Raw genomic sequence first — 23,310 nt, 5'->3', positions numbered from 1 at the left:
CCTCTGTTTTTAATTGGTATGTCTGCTGAACCCACTTCTTAAATATTCCAGAATACTCACTGAACCCTCATCCATTGTTCACCGTCTGTTTTTAATTGGTATGTCTACTGAACCCACTTCTTAATCCACAATACTCCCTGAATTCCTGAACCCCCATGCATTGTTCACCCCCTGTTTTTAATTGGTATGTCTGCTGAACCCGTTTCTTAATCCAGAATACTCACTTAACCCTCATGCATTGTTCGCCCTCTGTTTTTAATTGGTATGTCTGCTGAACCCCCTTCTTAATACAGAATACTCACTGAACCCCTGAACCCTCATGCATTGTTCACCCTCTGTTTTTAATTGGTATGTCTGCTGAACCCGCTTCTTAATCCAGAATACTCACTGAACCCTCATGCATTGTTCACCCTCTGTTTTTAATTGGTATGTCAGCTTAACCGTCTTCTTAATACAGAATACTCACTGAACCCCTGAACCTTCATTCATTGTTCACCCTCTGTTTTTAATTGGTATTTCTGCTGTACCCGTGTCTTAATCAAGAATACTCACTGAACCCCTGAACCCTCATGCATTGTTCACCCTCTGTTTTTAATTGGTATGTGTGCTGAACTCGCTTCTTAATCCAGAATACTCACTGAACCCCTGAACCCTCATGCATTGTTCACCCTCTGTTTTTAATAGGTATGTCTGCTGAACCCGCTTCTTAATTATTCCAGAATACTCACTGAACCCTCATGCATTGTTCACCCTCTGTTTTTAATTGGTATGTCTACTGAACCCACTTCTTAATCCAGAATACTCACTGAACCCTCATGCATGGTTCACCCTCTGTTTTTAATTGGTATGTCTACTGAACCCACTTCTTAATCCAGAATACTCACTGAACCCTCATGCATTGTTCACCCTCTGTATTTAATTGGTATGTTTGCTGAGCCCGCTTCTTTTTCCAGAATACTCACTGAACCCCTGAACTCTCATGCATTTTTCACCCTCTGCTTTTAATTGTTATGTCTGCTGGACCAACTTCTTAATCCAGAATACTCACTGAACCCTCAAGCATTGTTCACCCTCTGTTTTTAATTGGTATGTCTGCTGAACCCAATTCTTAATACAGAATACTCACTGAGCCCCTGAACCCTCATGTATTGTTCACTCTCAGTTTTTAATTGGTATGTCTGCTGAACCCGCTTCTTAATACAGAATACTCATTGAACCCCTGAACCCTCATGTATTGTTCACTCTCTGTTTTTAATTGGTATGTCTGCTGAACCCTCTTCTTAATACAGAATACTCACTGAGCCTTTGAACCCACATACATTGTTCACCCTCTGTTTTTAATTGGTATGTATGCTGAACCCGCTTCTTAATCCAGAATACTCATTGAACCCCTGAACCCTCATGCATTGTTCACCATCTGTTTTTAATTAGTATGTCTGCTGAACCCGCTTCTTAATCCAGAATACTCACTGAACCCTAGAACCCTCAATCATTGTTCAACCTCCGTTTTTAATTTGTTTTTCTGCTGAACCGGCTTCTTAATCCAGAATACTCACTGAACCTCTGAATCCTCAGCGCATTGTTCACCTGCTGTTTTTAATTGGTATGTCTGCCGAACCCGCTTCTTAATCCAGAATACTCACTGAACCCTCATGCATTGTTCACCCTCTGTTTTTAATTGGTATGTCTGCTGAACCCACTTCTTAATACAGAATAATTATTGAACCCCTGAACCCTCATGCATTGTTCACTCTCTGTTTTTAATTGGTATGTCTGCTGAACCCGCTTCTTAATCCAGAATATTCACTGAACCCTAGAGCCCTCATGCATTGTTCAACCTCCGTTTTTAATTGGTATGTCTGCTGAACCCACTTCTTAATCCAGAATACTCACTGAATCACTGAACCCTCATGCATTGTTCACCCGCTGTTTTTAATTGGTATGTCTGCTGAACCCACTTCTTAATCCAGAATACTCACTGAACCCTCATGCATTGTTCACCCTCTGTTTTTAATTGGTATGTCTGCTGAACCCGCTTCTTAATCCAGAATACTCACTGAACCCCTGAACCCTCATGCATTGTTCACGCTCTGCTTTTAAGTTGGTATGTGTACAGAACCCACTTCTTAATCCAGAATACTCACTGAAACCTCATGCGCTATACACCATCTGTTTTTAATTGTTATGTCTGCTGAACCTGCTTCTTAATCCACAATAATGTACTCACTGAACCCCTGAAGGCTAATGCATTGTTCGCCCCCTGTTTTTAATTGGTATGTCAGCTGAACCCGCTTCTTAATTAATCCAGAATACTCACTGAACCCTAATGCATTGTTCACCCTCTGTTTTTAATTGGTATGTCTACTGAACCCACTTCTTAATCCAGAATACTCACTGAACCCTCATGCGCTGTGCACCAACTGTTTTTAATTGGTATGTCTGCTGAACCCGCTTCTAAATTAATCCAGAATACTCAATGAACCCTCATGCATTGTTCACCCCGTTTTTAATTGGTATGTCTGCTGAACCCGTTTCTTAATTCAGAATACTCACTGAACCCCTGAACCCTCATTCATTGTTCACCCTTTGTTTTTAATTGGTATGTCTGCTGAACCCGCTTCTTAATCCAGAATACTCACTGAACCCCTGAACGTTCATGCATTGTTCACGCTCTGCTTTTAATTGGTATGTCTGCTGAACCCGCTTCTTAATCCATATTACTCACTGAACCCATGAACCCACATGCATTGTTCATCCTCTGATTTTAATTGGTTTGTCTGCTGAACCCGCTTCTTAATCCACAATACTCACTGAACCCCTCAACCCTCATGCATTGTTCACCCTCTGTTTTTAATTGGTATGTCTGCTGAATCCGCTTCTTAAACCAGAATTCTCACTGTACCCTCATGCATTGTTCACACTCTGTTTTAAAATGGTATGTCTGCTGAACCCACTTCTTAATTCAGGATAATCACTGAAAACTCATGCATTTTTTTATTTGGTATGTCTGCTGAACCCGATTCTTAATCTAGAATAGTCACTGAACCCCTGATCCCTCATGCATGGTTCACCCTCTGTTTTTAATTAGTATGTCTGCTAAACCCGCTTCTTAAACCAGAATACTCACTGAAACCCTGAACCCTCATGCATTGTTCACCCTCTGTTTTTAATTATTATGTCTGCTGAACCCGCTTCTTAATCCAGAATACTCACTGAACCCCTGAACCCTCATGCATTGTTCACCCTCTGCTTTTAATTGGTATGTCTGCTGTACACGCTTCTTAATCCAGAAAACTCACTGAACCCCTGAACCCTTATGCATTGTTCACCTTCTGATTTTAATTGGTATGTCTGCTAAACCCACTTCTTAATACAGAATAATCACTGAACCCCTGGTCCCTCATGCATTTTTCACCCTCTGTTTTTAATTGGTATGTCTGCTGAACCTGCTTCTTAATCCAGAATACTCACTGAACCCTCATGCATTATTCACCCTCTGTATTTAATTGGTATGTTTGCTGAACCCTCTTCTTAATACAGAATACTCACTGAAACCATGAACCCTCATGCATTGTTCACCCTCTGTTTTTAATTGGAATGTCTGCTGAACCTGCTTCTTAATTATTCCAGAATTCTCACTGAACCCTCATGCATTGTTCACCGTTTGTTTTTAATTGGTATGTCTATTGAACCTACTTCTTAATCCACAATGCTCCCTGAATCCCTGAACCCTCATGCATTGTTCACCCCCTGTTTTTAATTGGTATGTCTGCTGAACCCGTTTCTTAATCCAGAATACTCACTGAACCCTCATGCATTGTTCACCCTCTGTTTTTAATTGGTATGTCTGCTGAACCCCATTTTTAATACAGAATACTCACTGAACCCCTGAAGCATCATGCATTGTTCACCCTCTGTTTTTAATTGGTATGTCTGCTGATCCCGCTTCTTAATACAGAATACTCACTGAACCCCTGAACCCTCATGCATTGTTCACCCTGTGTTTTTAATTGGTATGTCTGCTGAACCTGCTTCTTAATGCAGAATACTCAAAGAACCCTTATGAATTGTTCACCCTCTGTATTTAGTTGGTATGTTTGCTGAGCCCGCTTCTTTTTCCAGAATACTCACTGAACCCCTGAACCCTCATGCATTGTTCACCCTCTGCTTTTAATTGGTATGTCTGCTGGACCCGCTTCTTAATCCAGAATACTCACTGAACACTCATTCATTGTTCACCCTCTGTTATTAATTGGTATGTCTGCTGAACCCGCTTCTTAATCCAGAATACTCACTGAACCCCTGAACCCTCATGTATTGTTCACTCTCTGCTTTTAATTGGTACGTCTGCTGAACCCGCTTCTTAATCCAGAATAATCACTGAACCCTCATGCATTGTTCACCCTCTGTTTTTAATTGGTATGTCTGCTGAACCCTCTTCTTAATACAGAATACTCACTGAACCCCTGAACCCAGAAGCATTGTTCTCTCTCTGTTTTTATTTAGTATATCTGCTGAAGCTGCTTCTTAATCCACAATACTCACTGAACCCTCGTGCAGTGTTCACCCTCTGTTTTTAATTGGTATGTCTGCTGATCCGCTTCTTAATGCAGAATACTCACTGAGCCCCTGAACCCTCATGCATTGTTCACCCTCTGTTTTTAATTGGTATGTCTGCTGAACCCGCTTCTTAATCCAGAATACTCACTGAACCCCTGAACCTTCATGTATTGTTCACTCTCTGCTTTTAATTGGTATGTCTGCTGAACCCGCTTCTTAATCCAGAATAATCAATGAACCCTCATGCATTGTTCACCCTCTGTTTTTAATTGGTATGTCTGCTGAACCCTCTTCTTAATACAGAATACTCACTGAACCCTTGAACCCTGAAGCATTGTTCACCCTCTGTTTTTATTTGGTATATCTGGTGAAGCCGCTTCTTAATCCACAATACTCACTGAACCCTCGTGCACTGTTCACCCTCTGTTTTTAATTGGTATGTCTGCTGATCCCGCTTCTTAATGCAGAATACTCACTGAGCCCCTGAACCCTCATGCATTGTTCACCCTCTGTTTTTAATTGGTATGTCTGCTGAACCCGCTTCTTAATACAGAATACTGATTGAACCCCTGAACCCTCATGCATTGTTCACTCCCTGTTTTTAATTGGTATGTCTGCGGAACCCGTTCCTTAATCCAGAATACTCAGTGATCCCTCATGCATTGTTCACCCTCTGTTTTTAATTGGTATGTCTGCTGAACCCGCTTCTTAATTCAGAATACTAACTGAACCCCTGAACCCTCATGCTTTGTTCACCCTCTGTTTTTAATTGGTATGTCTGCTGAACCCGCTTCTTAATCCAGAATCCTCACTGAACCCCTGAACCGTCATGCATTGTTCACCCTCTGTTGTTAATTGGTATGTTTGCTGAATCCGTTTCTTAATCCAGAATACTCACTGAACCCTCTTGCATTGTTCACCCTCTGTTTTTAATTGGTATGTCTGCTGAACCCAATTCTTAATACAGAATACTCGCTGAGCCCCTGAACCCACATACATTGTTCACCCTCTGTTTTTATTTGGTATGTCTGCTGAACCCGCTTCTTAATACAGAATAATGTACTCACTGAACCCCTGAACGCTCATGCATTGTTCACCCCCTGTTTTTAATTGGTATGTCTGCTGAACCCGCTTCTTAAATAATCTAGAATACTCACTGAACCTTAATGCATTGTTCACCCTCTGTTTTTAATTGTTATGTCTGCTGAACCTGCTTCTTAATCCACAATAATGTACTCACTGAACCCCTGAACGCTCATGCATTGTTCACCCCCTGTTTTTAATTGGTATGTCTGCTGAACCCGCTTCTTAAATAATCCAGAATACTCACTGAACCTTAATGCATTGTTCAACCTCTGTTTTTAATTGGTATGTCTACTGAACCCACTTCTTAATCCAGAATACTCACTGAACCCTCATGCGCTGTGCACCATCTGTTTTTAATTGGTATGTCTGCTGAACCCGCTTCTTAATTAATCCAGAATACTCAATGAACCCTCATGCATTGTTCACCCCCTGTTTTTAATTGGTATGTCTGCTGAACCCGTTTCTTAATTCAGAATACTCACTGAACCCCTGAACCCTCATGCATTGTTCACCCTGTGTTTTTAATTGGTATATCTGCTGAACCCGCTTCTTAATCCAGAATACTCACTGAACCCCTGAACTGTCATGCATTGTTCACGCTCTGCTTTTAATTGGTATGTCTGCTGAACCCGCTTCTTAATCCAGTTTACTCACTGAACCCATGAACCCTCATGCATTGTTCATCCTCTGATTTTAATTGGTATGTCTGCTGAACCCGCTTCTTAATCCATATTACTCACTGAACCCATGAACCCACATGCATTGTTCATCCTCTGATTTTAATTGGTTTGTCTGCTGAACCCGCTTCTTAATCCACAATACTCACTGAACCCCTCAACCCTCATGCATTGTTCACCCTCTGTTTTTAATTGGTATGTCTGCTGAATCCGCTTCTTAAACCAGAATTCTCACTGTACCCTCATGCATTGTTCACACTCTGTTTTAAAATGGTATGTCTGTTGAACCCACTTCTTAATTCAGGATAATCACTGAAAACTCATGCATTTTTTTATTTGGTATGTCTGCTGAACCCGATTCTTAATCTAGAATAGTCACTGAACCCCTGATCCCTCATGCATGGTTCACCCTCTGTTTTTAATTAGTATGTCTGCTAAACCCGCTTCTTAAACCAGAATACTCACTGAAACCCTGAACCCTCATGCATTGTTCACCCTCTGTTTTTAATTATTATGTCTGCTGAACCCGCTTCTTAATCCAGAATACTCACTGAACCCCTGAACCCTCATGCATTGTTCACCCTCTGCTTTTAATTGGTATGTCTGCTGTACACGCTTCTTAATCCAGAAAACTCACTGAACCCCTGAACCCTTATGCATTGTTCACCTTCTGATTTTAATTGGTATGTCTGCTAAACCCACTTCTTAATACAGAATAATCACTGAACCCCTGGTCCCTCATGCATTTTTCACCCTCTGTTTTTAATTGGTATGTCTGCTGAACCTGCTTCTTAATCCAGAATACTCACTGAACCCTCATGCATTATTCACCCTCTGTATTTAATTGGTATGTTTGCTGAACCCTCTTCTTAATACAGAATACTCACTGAAACCATGAACCCTCATGCATTGTTCACCCTCTGTTTTTAATTGGAATGTCTGCTGAACCTGCTTCTTAATTATTCCAGAATTCTCACTGAACCCTCATGCATTGTTCACCGTTTGTTTTTAATTGGTATGTCTATTGAACCTACTTCTTAATCCACAATGCTCCCTGAATCCCTGAACCCTCATGCATTGTTCACCCCCTGTTTTTAATTGGTATGTCTGCTGAACCCGTTTCTTAATCCAGAATACTCACTGAACCCTCATGCATTGTTCACCCTCTGTTTTTAATTGGTATGTCTGCTGAACCCCATTTTTAATACAGAATACTCACTGAACCCCTGAAGCATCATGCATTGTTCACCCTCTGTTTTTAATTGGTATGTCTGCTGATCCCGCTTCTTAATACAGAATACTCACTGAACCCCTGAACCCTCATGCATTGTTCACCCTGTGTTTTTAATTGGTATGTCTGCTGAACCTGCTTCTTAATGCAGAATACTCAAAGAACCCTTATGAATTGTTCACCCTCTGTATTTAGTTGGTATGTTTGCTGAGCCCGCTTCTTTTTCCAGAATACTCACTGAACCCCTGAACCCTCATGCATTGTTCACCCTCTGCTTTTAATTGGTATGTCTGCTGGACCCGCTTCTTAATCCAGAATACTCACTTAACTCTCATTCATTGTTCACCCTCTGTTATTAATTGGTATGTCTGCTGAACCCGCTTCTTAATCCAGAATACTCACTGAACCCCTGAACCCTCATGTATTGTTCACTCTCTGCTTTTAATTGGTACGTCTGCTGAACCCGCTTCTTAATCCAGAATAATCACTGAACCCTCATGCATTGTTCACCCTCTGTTTTTAATTGGTATGTCTGCTGAACCCTCTTCTTAATACAGAATACTCACTGAACCCCTGAACCCAGAAGCATTGTTCTCTCTCTGTTTTTATTTAGTATATCTGCTGAAGCTGCTTCTTAATCCACAATACTCACTGAACCCTCGTGCAGTGTTCACCCTCTGTTTTTAATTGGTATGTCTGCTGATCCGCTTCTTAATGCAGAATACTCACTGAGCCCCTGAACCCTCATGCATTGTTCACCCTCTGTTTTTAATTGGTATGTCTGCTGAACCCGCTTCTTAATCCAGAATACTCACTGAACCCCTGAACCTTCATGTATTGTTCACTCTCTGCTTTTAATTGGTATGTCTGCTGAACCCGCTTCTTAATCCAGAATAATCAATGAACCCTCATGCATTGTTCACCCTCTGTTTTTAATTGGTATGTCTGCTGAACCCTCTTCTTAATACAGAATACTCACTGAACCCTTGAACCCTGAAGCATTGTTCACCCTCTGTTTTTATTTGGTATATCTGGTGAAGCCGCTTCTTAATCCACAATACTCACTGAACCCTCGTGCACTGTTCACCCTCTGTTTTTAATTGGTATGTCTGCTGATCCCGCTTCTTAATGCAGAATACTCACTGAGCCCCTGAACCCTCATGCATTGTTCACCCTCTGTTTTTAATTGGTATGTCTGCTGAACCCGCTTCTTAATACAGAATACTGATTGAACCCCTGAACCCTCATGCATTGTTCACTCCCTGTTTTTAATTGGTATGTCTGCTGAACCCGTTCCTTAATCCAGAATACTCAGTGATCCCTCATGCATTGTTCACCCTCTGTTTTTAATTGGTATGTCTGCTGAACCCGCTTCTTAATTCAGAATACTAACTGAACCCCTGAACCCTCATGCTTTGTTCACCCTCTGTTTTTAATTGGTATGTCTGCTGAACCCGCTTCTTAATCCAGAATCCTCACTGAACCCCTGAACCGTCATGCATTGTTCACCCTCTGTTGTTAATTGGTATGTTTGCTGAATCCGTTTCTTAATCCAGAATACTCACTGAACCCTCTTGCATTGTTCACCCTCTGTTTTTAATTGGTATGTCTGCTGAACCCAATTCTTAATACAGAATAATCATTGAACCCCTGAACCCTCATGCATTGTTCACTCTCTGTTTTTAATTAGTATGTCTGCTGAACCCGCTTCTTAATACAGAATACTCGCTGAGCCCCTGAACCCACATACATTGTTCACCCTCTGTTTTTATTTGGTATGTCTGCTGAACCCGCTTCTTAATACAGAATAATGTACTCACTGAACCCCTGAACGCTCATGCATTGTTCACCCCCTGTTTTTAATTGGTATGTCTGCTGAACCCGCTTCTTAAATAATCTAGAATACTCACTGAACCTTAATGCATTGTTCACCCTCTGTTTTTAATTGTTATGTCTGCTGAACCTGCTTCTTAATCCACAATAATGTACTCACTGAACCCCTGAACGCTCATGCATTGTTCACCCCCTGTTTTTAATTGGTATGTCTGCTGAACCCGCTTCTTAAATAATCCAGAATACTCACTGAACCTTAATGCATTGTTCACCCTCTGTTTTTAATTGGTATGTCTACTGAACCCACTTCTTAATCCAGAATACTCACTGAACCCTCATGCGCTGTGCACCATCTGTTTTTAATTGGTATGTCTGCTGAACCCGCTTCTTAATTAATCCAGAATACTCAATGAACCCTCATGCATTGTTCACCCCCTGTTTTTAATTGGTATGTCTGCTGAACCCGTTTCTTAATTCAGAATACTCACTGAACCCCTGAACCCTCATGCATTGTTCACCCTGTGTTTTTAATTGGTATATCTGCTGAACCCGCTTCTTAATCCAGAATACTCACTGAACCCCTGAACTGTCATGCATTGTTCATGCTCTGCTTTTAATTGGTATGTCTGCTGAACCCGCTTCTTAATCCAGTTTACTCACTGAACCCATGAACCCTCATGCATTGTTCATCCTCTGATTTTAATTGGTTTGTCTGCTGAACCCGCTTCTTAATCCACAATACTCACTGAACCGCTCAACCCTCATGCATTGTTCACCCTCTGTTTTTAATTGGTATGTCTGCTGAATCCGCTTCTTAAACCAGAATACTCACTGAACCCCTGAACCCTCATGCATTGTTCACCCTCTGTTTTAAAATGGTATATCTGCTGAACCCGCTTCTTAATCCAGACTACTAAATGAAACCTCATGCATTGTTCACCCTCTGTTTTTAATTGGTATGTCTACTGAGCCCACTTCTTAATTCAGGATACTCACTGAAAACTCATGAATTTTTTTATTTGGTATGTCTGCTGAACCAGCTTCTTAATCTAGAATAGTCACTGAACCCCTGATCCCTCATGCATGGTTCACCCTCTGTTTTTAATTAGTATGTCTGCTAAACCCGCTTCTTAATCCAGAATACTCACTGAAACCCTGAACCCTCATGCATTGTTCACCCTCTGTTTTTAATTAGTATGTCTGCTGAACCCGCTTCTTAATCCAGAATACTCACTGAACCCCTGAACCCTCATGCATTGCTCACCCTCTGCTTTTAATTGGTATGTCTGCTGTACACGCTTCTTAATCCAGAATACTCACTGAACGCCTGAACCATTATGCATTGTTCACCTTCTGATTTTAATTGGTATGTCTGCTGAACCCGCTTCTTAATACAGAATAATCACTGCACCCCTGGTCCCTCATGCATTTTTCACCCTCTGTTTTTAATTGGTATGTCTGCTGAACCTGCTTCTTAATCCAGAATACTCACTGAACCCTCATGCATTATTCACCCTCTGTATTTAATTGGTATGTTTGCTGAGCCTGCATCTTAATCCAAAATCCTAACTAAACCCCTGAACCCTCATGTATTGTTCACCCTCTGCTTTTAATTGGTATGTCTGCTGAACTCGCTTCTTAATCCATGATACTCACTGAACCCTCATGCATTGTTCACCCTCTGTTTTTAATTGGTATGTCTGCTGAACCCTCTTCTTAATACAGAATACTCTCTGAACCCATGAACCCTCATGCATTGTTCACCCTCTGTTTTTAATTGGAATGTCTGCTGAACCTGCTTCTTAATTATTCCAGAATTCTCACTGAACCCTTATGCATTGTTCACCGTCTGTTTTTAATTGGTATGTCTATTGAACCCACTTCTTAATCCACAATGCTCTCTGAATGCCTGAACCCTCATGCATTGTTCACCCCCTGTTTTTATTTGGTATGTCTGCTGAACCCGTTTCTTAATCCAGAATACTCACTGAACCCTCATGCATTGTTCACCCTCTGTTTTTAATTGGTATGTCTGCTGAACCCCATTTTTAATACAGAATACTCACTGAACCCCTGAAGCATCATGCATTGTTCACCCTCTGTTTTTAATTGGTATGTCTGCTGATCCCGCTTCTTTTTCCAGAATACTCACTGAACCCCTGAACCCTCATGCATTGTTCACCCTCTGCTTTTAATTGGTATGTCTGCTGGACCCGCTTCTTAATCCAGAATACTCACTGAACACTCATTCATTGTTCACCCTCTGTTTTTAATTGGTATGTCTGCTGAACCCGCTTCTTAATCCAGAATACTCACTGAACCCCTGAACCTTCATGTATTGTTCACTCTCTGCTTTTAATTGGTATGTCTGCTGAACCCGCTTCTTAATCCAGAATAATCACTGAACCCTCATGCATTGTTCACCCTCTGTTTTTAATTGGTATGTCTGCTGAACCCTCTTCTTAATACAGAATACTCACTGAACCCCTGAACCCTGAAGCATTGTTCACCCTCTGTTTTTATTTGGTATATCTGCTGAAGCCGCTTCTTAATCCACATTACTCACTGAACTCTTGTGCATTGTTCACCCTCTATTTTTAATTGGTATGTCTGCTGATCCCGCTTCTTAATGCAGAATACTCATTGAACCCCTGAACCCTCATGCATTGTTCACCCTCTGTTTTTAATTGGTATGTATGCTGAACCCGCTTCTTAATACAGAATACTCATTGAACCCCTGAACCCTCATGCATTGTTCACTCCCTGTTTTTAATTGGTATGTCTGCTGAACCCGTTTCTTAATCCAAAATACTCAGTGATCCCTCATGCATTGTTCACCCTCTGTTTTTAAATGGTATGTCTGCTGAACCTGCTTCTTAATTCAGAATACTAACTGAACCCCTGAACCCTCATGCATTGTTCACCCTCTGTTGTTAATTGGTATGTTTGCTGAATCCGCTTCTTAATCCAGAATACTCACTGAACCCTCATGCATTGTTCACCCTCTGTTTTTAATTGGTATGTCTGCTGAACCCGATTCTTAATACAGAATAATCATTGAACCCCTGAACCCTCATGCATTGTTCACTCTCTGTTTTTAATTAGTATGTCTGCTGAACCCACTTCTTAATACAGAATACTCGCTGAGCCCCTGAACCCACATACATTGTTCACCCTCTGTTTTTAATTGGTATGTCTGCTGAACCCGCTTCTTAATACAGAATACTTATTGAACCCCTGAACCCTCATGCATTGTTCACTCTCTGTTTTTAATTGGTATGTCTGCTGAACCCGCTTCTTAATCCAGAATACTCATTGAACCCCTGAACACTCATGCATTGTTCACCCTCTGATTTTAATTAGTATGTCTGCTGAACCCGCTTCTTAATCCAGAATACTCACTGAACCCTAGAGCCCTCATGCATTGTTCAACCTCCGTTTTTAATTGGTATATCTGCTGAACCCGCTTCTTAATCCAGAATATTCACTGAACCCTCATGCATTGTTCACTCTCTGTTTTTAATTGGTATGTCTGCTGAACCCGCTTCTTAATCCAGAATACTCACTGAACCCCTAAACCCTCATGTATTTTTCACGCTCTGCTTTTAGTTGGTATGTGTACTGAACCCACATCTTAATCCAGAATACTCACTGAACCCTCATGCGCTGTGCACCATCTGTTTTTAATTGTTATGTCTGCTGAACCTGCTTCTTAATCCACAATAATGTACTCACTGAACCCCTGAACGCTCATGCATTGTTCACCCCCTGTTTTTAATTGGTATGTCTGCTGAACCCGCTTCTTAATTAATCCAGAATACTCACTGAACCCTAATGCATTGTTCACCCTCTGTTTTTAATTGGTATGTCTACTGAACCCACTTCTTAATCCAGAATGCTCACTGAACCCTCATGCGCTGTGCACCATCTGTTTTTAATTGGTATGTCTGCTGAACCCGTTTCTTAATTCAGAATACTCACTGAACCCCTGAACCCTCATGCATTGTTCACCCTGTGTTTTTAATTGGTATGTCTGCTGAACCCGCTTCTTAATCCAGTTTACTCACTGAACCCATGAACCCTCATGCATTGTTCATCCTCTGATTTTAATTGGTTTGTCTGCTGAACCCGCTTCTTAATCCACAATACTCACTGAACCCCTCAACCCTCATGCATTGTTCACCCTCTGTTTTTAATTAGTATGTCTGCTAAACCCGCTTCTTAATCCAGAATACTCACTGAACCCCTGAACCCTCATGCATTGTTCACCCTCTGTTTTTAATTAGTATGTCTGCTGAACCCGCTTCTTAATCCAGAATACTCACTGAACCCCTGAACCCTCATGCATTGTTTACCCTCTGCTTTTAATTGGTATGTCTGCTGTACCCGCTTCTTAATCCAGAATACTCACTGAACCCCTGAACCCTTATGCATTGTTCACCCTCTGATTTTAATTGGTATGTCTGCTGAACCCGCTTCTTAATACAGAATAATCACTGCACCCCTGGACCCTCATGCATTGTTCACCCTCTGTTTTTAATTGGTATGTCTGCTGAACCCCCGTTTTAATACAGAATACTCACTGAACCCCTGATGCATCATGCATTGTTCACCCTCTGTTTTTAATTGGTATGTCTGCTGATCCCGCTTCTTAATACAGAATACTCACTGAACCCCTGAACCCTCATGCATTGTTCACCCTCTGCTTTTAATTGGTATGTCTGCTGGGCCCGCTTCTTAATCCAGAATACTCACTGAACTCTCATGCATTGTTCACCCTCTGTTTTTAATTGGTATGTCTGCTGAACCCGCTTCTTAATCCAGAATACTCACTGAACCCCTTAAACTTCTTGTATTGTTCACTCTCTGCTTTTAATTGGTATGTCTGCTGAACCCGCTTCTTAATCCAGAATAATCACTGAACCCTCATGCATTGTTTACCCTCTGTTTTTAATTGGTATGTCTGCTGAACCCTCTTCTTAATACAGAATACTCACTGAACCCCTGAACCCTCAAGCATTGTTCACCCTCTGTTTTTGATTGGTATATCTGCTGAAGCCGCTTCTTAATCCACAATAGTCACTGAACCCTCGTGCACTGTTCACCCTGTTTTTAATTGGTATATCTGCTGAACCCGCTTCTTAATACAGAATACTCATTGAACCCCTGAACCCTCATGCATTGTTCACTCTCTGTTTTTAATTGGTATGTCTGCTGAACCCGCTTCTTAATCCAGAATACTCATTGAACCCCTGAACCGTCATGCATTGTTCACCTGCTGTTTTTAATTGATATGTCTGTTGAACCCGCTTCTTAATCCAGAATACTCACTGAACCCTCATGCATTGTTCACCCTCTGTTTTTAATTGGTATGTCTACTGAACCCACTTCTTAATCCAGAATACTCACTGAACCCTCATGCGCTGTTCACCATCTGTTTTTAATTGTTATGTCTGCTAAACCTGCTTCTTAATCCACAATAATGTACTCACTGAACCCCTGAACCCTCATGCATTGTTCACCCCCTGTTTTTAATTGATATGTCTGCTGAACACATTTCTTAACCCAGAATACTCACTGAACCCTCATGCATTGTTCACCCGCTGTTTTTAATTGGTATCTCTGCTGAACCTGCTTCTTAAACCAGAATACTCACTGAACCCTCATGCATTGTTCACCCTCTGTTTTTAATTGGTATGTTGTTGTGAGTTCATTTTCCCCTTCGTCACTGAGGACTGGTGAACTCCCTATTCTGGTAAAGGAAGGTAATGAGCCTGATTATCAGGCACCTGAGCCTAATAATGATGACTGGCTGAGTGGAGTCACGGACTGGATATAAGGCTGCCGACGCCCTTCTGCCCTGCGGGTGATTTCTCTGTGGACTTCTAGGATACCAGTCTGATTCCTGCTCCTCTAAAGCTAAGTTTTCTGCTTTGCCTTTTAGCATTTTTGTTTTGTTTTTTGTTTGCCCTGCTTTTCTGGATTCTGCCATTCCCTGCTGGGGTCAGCGGAATCTCCTTTTGCTGGTTGCTCTGTCTTCAGAATATTCCTGAGTACTGACATAGTCTTTTTGAAGCCTAGCGTCTTCAGGGCCTTTTTCACTGTCAGTCGGTTGGCTCTTATTTTCATAGGGTTTTTCACGGATTGCAGACAGCAGCCTTCCTGTCCTTTCCTATCTAGTTAGCTTGGGCCCCGTCTTTGCTCAGTCTATCTTTCTGTCTGTGTTGTGTTCTTTCTTCTTGCTTCACCATCATTATATGTGGGGGGCTGCCTTTTGCTTTGGGGTCTGCTCTGGGGCAGTTTAGATTTCCCTTTCTGTCTTTAGGCTATTTAGTCCTCCGGCTGTGATCGAGGGGCCTAGGGCATCGTAGGAGCCTCCCACGGCTACTGCTAGTTGTGTTGATAGGTTCAGGGGTCTGCAATCCGATAGCTGCCAACCTCTCTGGTTTTCTGGACTTAGCTAGCATTTCTGTTTTTGCCTCCTACGGTTACTCAATCATAACAGAATCACCCGCCATACCGCAGATCCTAGGGTACTCAACAGCAGGAAAGAATTGTGCTTTACACTGTGTTCCAAATTATTATGCAAATGATATTTTTCTATGATTTTCCTAAATAGTCAGTACAAATGACAGTCAGTCTAATAAAAGTCATCACCCGTTAGAGTATACATCAAATTTCATTGAAGAAACCTCCCAATGATAACAGTATAATCTCCAAAATGAATAAAAACTCAAATTGCACTGTTCCAAATTATTAGGCACAGTAGAATTTCTAAACATTTGATCTGTTTTAAAGAACTGAAAATGTTCATTTGTGGAATTTGCAGCATTAGGAGGTCACATTCACTGAACAAAAAAGCTATTTAACTTCAAAACATCCTAACAGGCCAAGTTACATGCTATCATAGGAACCCTTCTGTGATATCACCTTCACAATTCTTGCATCCATTGAACTTGGGAGTTTTTGGAGAGTTTCTTCTTGGATTTCTTTGCATGAAGTCGGAATAGCCTCCCAGAGTTGCTGTTTTGATGTGAACTGCCTCCCTCATAGATCTTTTGCTTGATGATACTCCAAAGGTTCTCTACAGGGTTGAGGTCAGGGGAAGATGGTGGCCACACCATGAGTTTATCTCCTTTTATGCCTATAGCAGTCAATGACTCAGAGGTATTCTTTGCAGCATGAGATGGTGCATTGTCATGCATGAAGAGGATTTTGCTCCTGAAGGCACATTTCTGCTTTTTATACCATGGAAGACAGCTGTCAGTCAGAAACTCTATATATAGTACTTTGCAGAGGTCATTTTCACACCTTCAGGAACCTTAAAGAGCCCTACCAGCTGTTTCCCCATGATTCCGGCCCAAAACATGACTCCTCCTCCTCCTTGCTGGAGTCGCAGCCTTGTTGGGACATAGTGGCCATCCACCAACCATCCATCTGGACCATCCAGGGTTGCTCGACACTCATCAGTAAACAAGACTGTATGAAAAATAGTCTTCATGTATGTCTGGACCCACTGCTACAATTTCTGCTTGTGAACACTTTTTAGGGGTGGCCGAATAGTAGGATTATGCACCACAGCAAGCGTTTGAAGGATCCTACACCATGAGGCTTGAGGGACTCCAGAGGCACCAGCAGCTTTAAATATCTGTTTGCTGGTTTGTAATGGCTTTTTAGCAGCTGCTCTCTTAATCCGATGAACTTGCCTGGCAGAAACCTTCCTCATTCTGCCTTTATCAGCACAAACATGTCTGTGCTCAGAATCAACCACAAATCTCTTAACAGTACGATGGTCACGTTTAAATTTTTCGGAAATATCTAATGTTTTCATCTCTTGACCAAGGCATTGCACTATTTGATGCTTTTCAGCAGCAGAGAGGTCCTTTTTCTTTCCTAAATTCCTTGAAACCTGTGCCCTGCTTAATAATGTGGAACATCATTCTTAAGTAGTTTTCCTTTAATTGGGCTCACCTGGTAAACTAATTATCACAGGAATTTGAGATTGATTTCAGTGATCCAAAGAGCCCTGATACACAATACCATCTATGAGTTTATTTGAAAAACAAAAAATTACATCTATATGACACTTAAATCCAATTTGCATAATAATTTGGAACGCAGTGTAAAAAAAAAAAAAAAAAAAAAGTGTATATACTTTCCTCTATATCTCTGAGGCCGTAGGGGGAATTTTTTTTCTCTCAATGGAGATAAAGCAATTGTCTGATCGTGTGGAGCAGCTCGCTGCGAAAGTGCGGGGAATTTCCACCTACCTTGCTCGTTCGCATGCTGTTGAACCAAAGATCCCTACACCTGATGTGTTTTTTGGGGATCAATCTAAATTTTTGAGTTTCAAAAATAATTGGAAATTATTTTTTGCCTTGAAGCCTAACTTGTCAGGGAGCTCCACGCAGCTTGTTAAAATTGTCATCTCTTTGCTGCGTGGCGATCCCCAGGATTGGGCGTTTTCTTTGAAACCAGATGATCCTATTCTGACTAGTGTGAACACGTTCTTTCAGGCCTTGGGGTTGTTGTATGACGAGCCTAATGCTGTTGATCAGGCTGAAAAGACCCTGTTGGCATTGAACCAGGGTCGAGATTCTGCAGAGTTGTACTGTCAAAAGTTCCGAAAGTGGGCGGTCCTTACTACCTGGAATGATAATGCCTTGGCTGCTCTCTTTCGGAAGGGTTTGTCAGAAACCGTAAAAGATACTATGGTGGGATTTCCTGTTCCCTCTGGTCTGGACGATTCTATGTCATTAGCCATTAAGGTTGATCGGCGTTTACGTGAACGCAGGATCACACGAGAGGTGTTGCCACCGGTTGAACAGACGTCTGAACCTATGCAATGTGATAGAGTTTTGTCTAAGGCGCAACGTCAGGAGTTCAGAAGGCGTAATAAGCTGTGTTTTTTCTGTGGAGATGCCTCGCATATTATTTCTGTTTGTCCTAAACGAGAGAAACGCTTTGCACACACGTTTTCTGTTGGTGGTGTTCAACCTAAGTTTCTTCTGGCAATTACTCTGATCTGCTCCCTGTCCACATTTTCCGCCAAGGCTTTTGTGGATTCGGGAGCAGCGCTAAACCTAATGGACTTGGATTTTGCTAAACGTTGTGAATTTCCGATGACACCTCTGCAGACGCCTATCCCTTTGAGGGGGATTGATGCTACTCCTTTGGCGAAAAATAAACCTCAGTTTTGGACCCAGGTGGTCATGCGGGTCGCCCCAGACCATCAAGAAAATTGCAGATTTTTGGTGTTGCATGGTCTGCATGATGCCGTTGTTCTGGGGTTTCCCTGGTTGCAAATTCATAATCCAGTTTTGGATTGGAAATCTGTGTCTGTGGTGAGTTGGGGTTGTCGGTGTGCCTTTAGTGAGGCTCCGGTTTTTTCCACCTCTCCTCAGTCGCATGATGTTCCTGACTATTTGGCGGACTTTTATGATGTATTTAGTGAGAATAAGTCTGCGTCCTTGCCTCCTCATAGGAGTTATGACTGTGCAATTGAGCTGAGCCCGGGGTGTAAATTTCCCAAGGGTCGGCTCTTCAATTTATCTGTACCCGAGCACGAGGCTATGCGGTCCTATATTAAGGAGGCGTTGGAGAAGGGTCATATTAGACCATCCTCTTCACCCTTAGGTGCCGTTTTTTTTTTTGTGGCCAAAAAGGATGGTTCTTTAAGGCCTTGTATTGATTATCGTGCCCTCAACAAAATTACTATTAAATATCAGTATCCGCTACCTCTGATTTCGGATCTATTCTCTAGAGTTAGAGGTGCTTGCTTTACCAAGCTTGACCTCAGGGGGGCGTATAATCTTATCCGCATTAAGCAGGGGGATGAATGGAAGACGGCGTTTAATACTCCGGAGGGACATTTTGAGTACCTGGTGATGCTTTTTGGGCTCACTAATGCCCCTTCTGTCTTCCAGTGCTTCATGAACGATATTTTCCGAGACTTTGTCGATAAATTTTTGATTATCTATCTGGATGATATCTTGATCTTCTCCAAGGATTGGGATTCTCATGTGGAACATGTTCGAACTGTGTTCCGGATCTTGAGGGAGAATTCCCTGTATGTCAAAGGATCGAAATGCCTTTTTGGAGTACAGAGGATTTCATTTTTGGGATTTATTTTGTCTCCGTCAACTATTGAAATGGACCCGGCCAAGGTACAGGCCATTTATGATTGGGTTCAGCCCACTTCTTTGAAGGCCCTCCAGAAGTTTTTGGGTTTTGCTAATTTTTATCGGAAATTTATAGCAAAATTTTCTAGTATTGCCAAGCCATTGACTAATCTGACTAAGAAGGGTGCTGATGTGTTGAATTGGTCTCCGGAGGCTGTTGCTTCCTTTCAGGAGCTGAAGCGAAGATTTACCTCCTCCCCGGTTTTGCGGCAACCTGATGTCTCACTCCCGTTCCAGGTAGAGGTGGATGCTTCTGAGATTGGTGCAGGAGCTGTTTTGTCCCAAAAGGATCCTGTAACATCTAAAATGAATCTCTGTGCTTTCTTTTCCCGAAAGTTCTCTCCATCTGAACGTAACTATGATGTGGGGAATCGGGAACTGTTGGCCTTGAAATGGGCATTTGAGGAGTGGAGACATTGGTTGGAGGGAGATAAACATCAAGTTGTGGTCCTCACTGACCACAAGAATTTGATTTACCTAGAGTCGGCTAAACGCTTGAACCCTAGACAGGCTAGGTGGGCCTTGTTTTTTACACGTTTTGATTTTGTGGTCTCTTTTCTTCCTGGAACTAAGAATGTCAAGGCAGACGCCCTCTCTAGGAGCTTCTTTGCTGATTCTCCTGTGGTGGCCAAGCCTGCTACCATCTTAGGCGAAGGGGTAGTTCTTTCTGCCATCTCGCCCGATTTGAGACTTGCTCTGCAAGAGTTCCAGGAGGACAAACCTGAGCGTTGTCCCAGTGGAAAGTTGTATGTTCCTGACCAGTGGAAGAAGAGAGTGATGTCTGAAGTTCATTGCTCTGCATTGGCTGGTCATCCAGGTATTTTTGGTACTAGAGATCTGGTGAGTCGCTCTTTTTGGTGGCCCACCTTGTCTCATGATGTCAGGAATTTTGTGCAGTCCTGTGGGACTTGCTCCCGGTCTAAATCTTGTTCTCGCTTTAGTGGGCTGTTGATGCCTTTGCCGGTCCCCAGGAGGCCATGGACCCATATTTCAATGGATTTCATCTCTGATATGCCGGTCTCTCAAAGAATGACTGTTATTTGGGTGATTTGTGATAGGTTCAATAAGATGGTTCTTCTTGTACCACTCCCTAAGTTGCCGTCTTCCTCCGAGTTGGTGCCCCTGTTTTTGCAACAGGTGGTTCGCTTGCACGGGATTCCTGAGAACATTGTATCTGACAGAGGAGTTCAGTTTGTGTCTAGATTTTGGAGAACTTTCTGTTCCAAGCTGGGAATTCAGTTGTCCTTCTCCTCTGCTTTTCACCCTCAGACCAATGGGCAGACAGAGAGAACAAACCAGACCTTGGAGTCGTATTTGAGATGTTTTATTTCCGCTGATCAGGATGATTGGGTTTCATTTTTGCCCTTGGCCGAATTTGCTTTAAATAATAGAGCTAGTTCTGCCACTTTGATGTCACCTTTTTTTCGTAACTTTGGGTTTCATCCTCGATTTTCTTCAGGGCAGGTGGAGCCTTCTGCCTGCCCAGGTGTTGACACTGTGGTGGAGAGAATGCACCAGATCCGGGACCAAGTGGTGGATAAGTTATCTCTCTCCCAGGAAAAGGCCCAGCGGTTTTCCAATCGACATAGGACCATTGGTCCCCAGTTTAAGATTGGTGATATGGTGTGGTTATCATCAAAAAATATTGCTATGAAGGTGGCTTCTCCTAAGTTTAAGCCTAGATTTATTGGACCTTACAAGATTTTGGAGATTATTAATCCGGTCTCTTTTAGTTTGGCTCTTCCTGTCACATTTAAAATCCATAATGTGTTCCATAAGTCTTTGTTGAAGAGGTTTGTTGAACCTGTTGTTCCGGGGGTGGCACCTCCAGACCCTGTATTGGTTGAAGGTAACATGGAATATGAGGTAGAGAAAATACTGGATTCCCGTCTGGCTAGACGGAGACTCCAGTATTGGTTAAGTGGAAGGGTTATGGTCAGGAGGATAATTCCTGGGTCTCTGCCTCTGATATTCATGCCAAAAGATTGGTGCGTGCCTTTCATCGGGCTCACCCTGATCGCCCTAGTGGCGTGGTTGAGGGTTCGGTGACCCCTCCTCAAGGGGGAGGTACTGTTGTGAGTTCATTTTCCCCTTCGTCACTGAGGTCTGGTGAACTCCCTATTCTGGTAAAGGAAGGTAATGAGCCTGATTATCAGGCACCTGAGCCTAATAATGATGACTGGCTGAGTGGAGTCACGGACTGGATATAAGGCTGCCGACGCCCTTCTGCCCTGCGGGTGATTTCTCTGTGGACTTCTAGGATACCAGACTGATTCCTGCTCCTCTAAAGCTAAGTTTTCTGCTTTGCCTTTTAGCATTTTTGTTTTGTTTTTTGTTTGCCCTGCTTTTCTGGATTCTGCCATTCCCTGCTGGGGTCAGCTGAATCTCCTTTTGCCGGTTGCTCTGTCTTCAGAATATTCCTGAGTACTGACATAGTCTTTTTGAAGCCTAGCGTCTTCAGGGCCTTTTTCACTGTCAGTCGGTTGGCTCTTATTTTCATAGGGTTTTTCACGGATTGCAGACAGCAGCCTTCCTGTCCTTTCCTATCTAGTTAGCTTGGGCCCCGTCTTTGCTCAGTCTATCTTTCTGTCTGTGTTGTGTTCTTTCTTCTTGCTTCACCGTCATTATATGTGGGGGGCTGCCTTTTGCTTTGGGATCTGCTCTGGGGCAGTTTAGATTTCCCTTTCTGTCTTTAGGCTATTTAGTCCTCCGGCTGTGATCGAGGGGCCTAGGGCATCGTAGGAGCCTCCCACGGCTACTGCTAGTTGTGTTGATAGGTTCAGGGGTCTGCAATCCGATAGCTGCCAACCTCTCTGGTTTTCTGGACTTAGCTAGCATTTCTGTTTTTGCCTCCTACGGTTACTCAATCATAACAGTATGTCTGCTGAACCCGCTTCTTAATCCAGAATACTCACTGAACCCCTGAACCCTCATGCATTGTTCACGCTCTGCTTTTAGTTGGTATGTGTACTGAACCCACTTCTTAATCCAGAATACTCACTGAACCCTCATGCGCTGTGCACCATCTGTTTTCAATTGTTATGTCTGCTGAACCTGCTTCTTAATCCACAATAATGTACTGACTGAACCCCTGAACCCTCATGCATTGTTCACCCCCTGTTTTTAATTGGTATGTCTGCTGAACCCGCTCCTTAATTAATCCAGAATACTCACTGAACCCTCATGCATTGTTCACCCTCTGTTTTTAATTGGTATGTCTACTGAACCCACTTCTTAATCCAGAATACTCACTGAACCCTCATGCGCTGTGCACCATCTGTTTTTAATTGGTATGTCTGCTGAACCCGCTTCTTAATTAATCCAGAATACTCACTGAACTCTCATGCTTTGTTCACCCCCTGTTTTTAATTGGTATGTCTGCTGAACCCGTTTCTTAATTCAGAATACTCACTGAACCCTCATGCATTGTTCACGCTCTGTTTTTAATTGGTATGTCTGCTGAACCCGCTTCTTAATCCAGAATACTCACTGAACCCCTGAAATGTCATGCATTGTTCACGCTCTGCTTTTAATTGGTATGTCTGCTGAACCCGTTTCTTAATCTAGGTTACTCACTGAACCCATGAACCCTCATGCATTGTTCATCCTCTGATTTTAATTGGTTTGTCTGCTGAACCCTCTTCTTAATCCACAATACTCACTGAACCCCTCAAGCCTCATGCATTGTTCACCCTCTGTTTTTAATTGGTATGTCTGCTGAATCCGCTTCTTAAACCAGAAT

At 42.4% G+C, this 23,310-nt stretch overlaps 1 protein-coding gene across 4 annotated transcripts in view; it reads left to right on the top strand.

Moving 5' to 3' along the window:
• The window catches only part of TRIM67 (tripartite motif containing 67), a 779,172-nt gene that overhangs the window by 591,358 nt on the left and 164,504 nt on the right, over positions 1-23,310 (top strand). The gene's annotated exons all lie outside the window — the stretch shown is intronic.

Source organism: Dendrobates tinctorius, unplaced genomic scaffold (assembly GCF_039654945.1).
Source record: "Dendrobates tinctorius isolate UK_male_01 unplaced genomic scaffold, ASM3965494v1 ptg000181l, whole genome shotgun sequence".
Lineage (NCBI taxonomy): Eukaryota > Metazoa > Chordata > Amphibia > Anura > Dendrobatidae > Dendrobates > Dendrobates tinctorius.
Note: the sequence above shows the minus strand (reverse complement) of the source record. Positions and strands in the feature narration are given on the sequence as shown.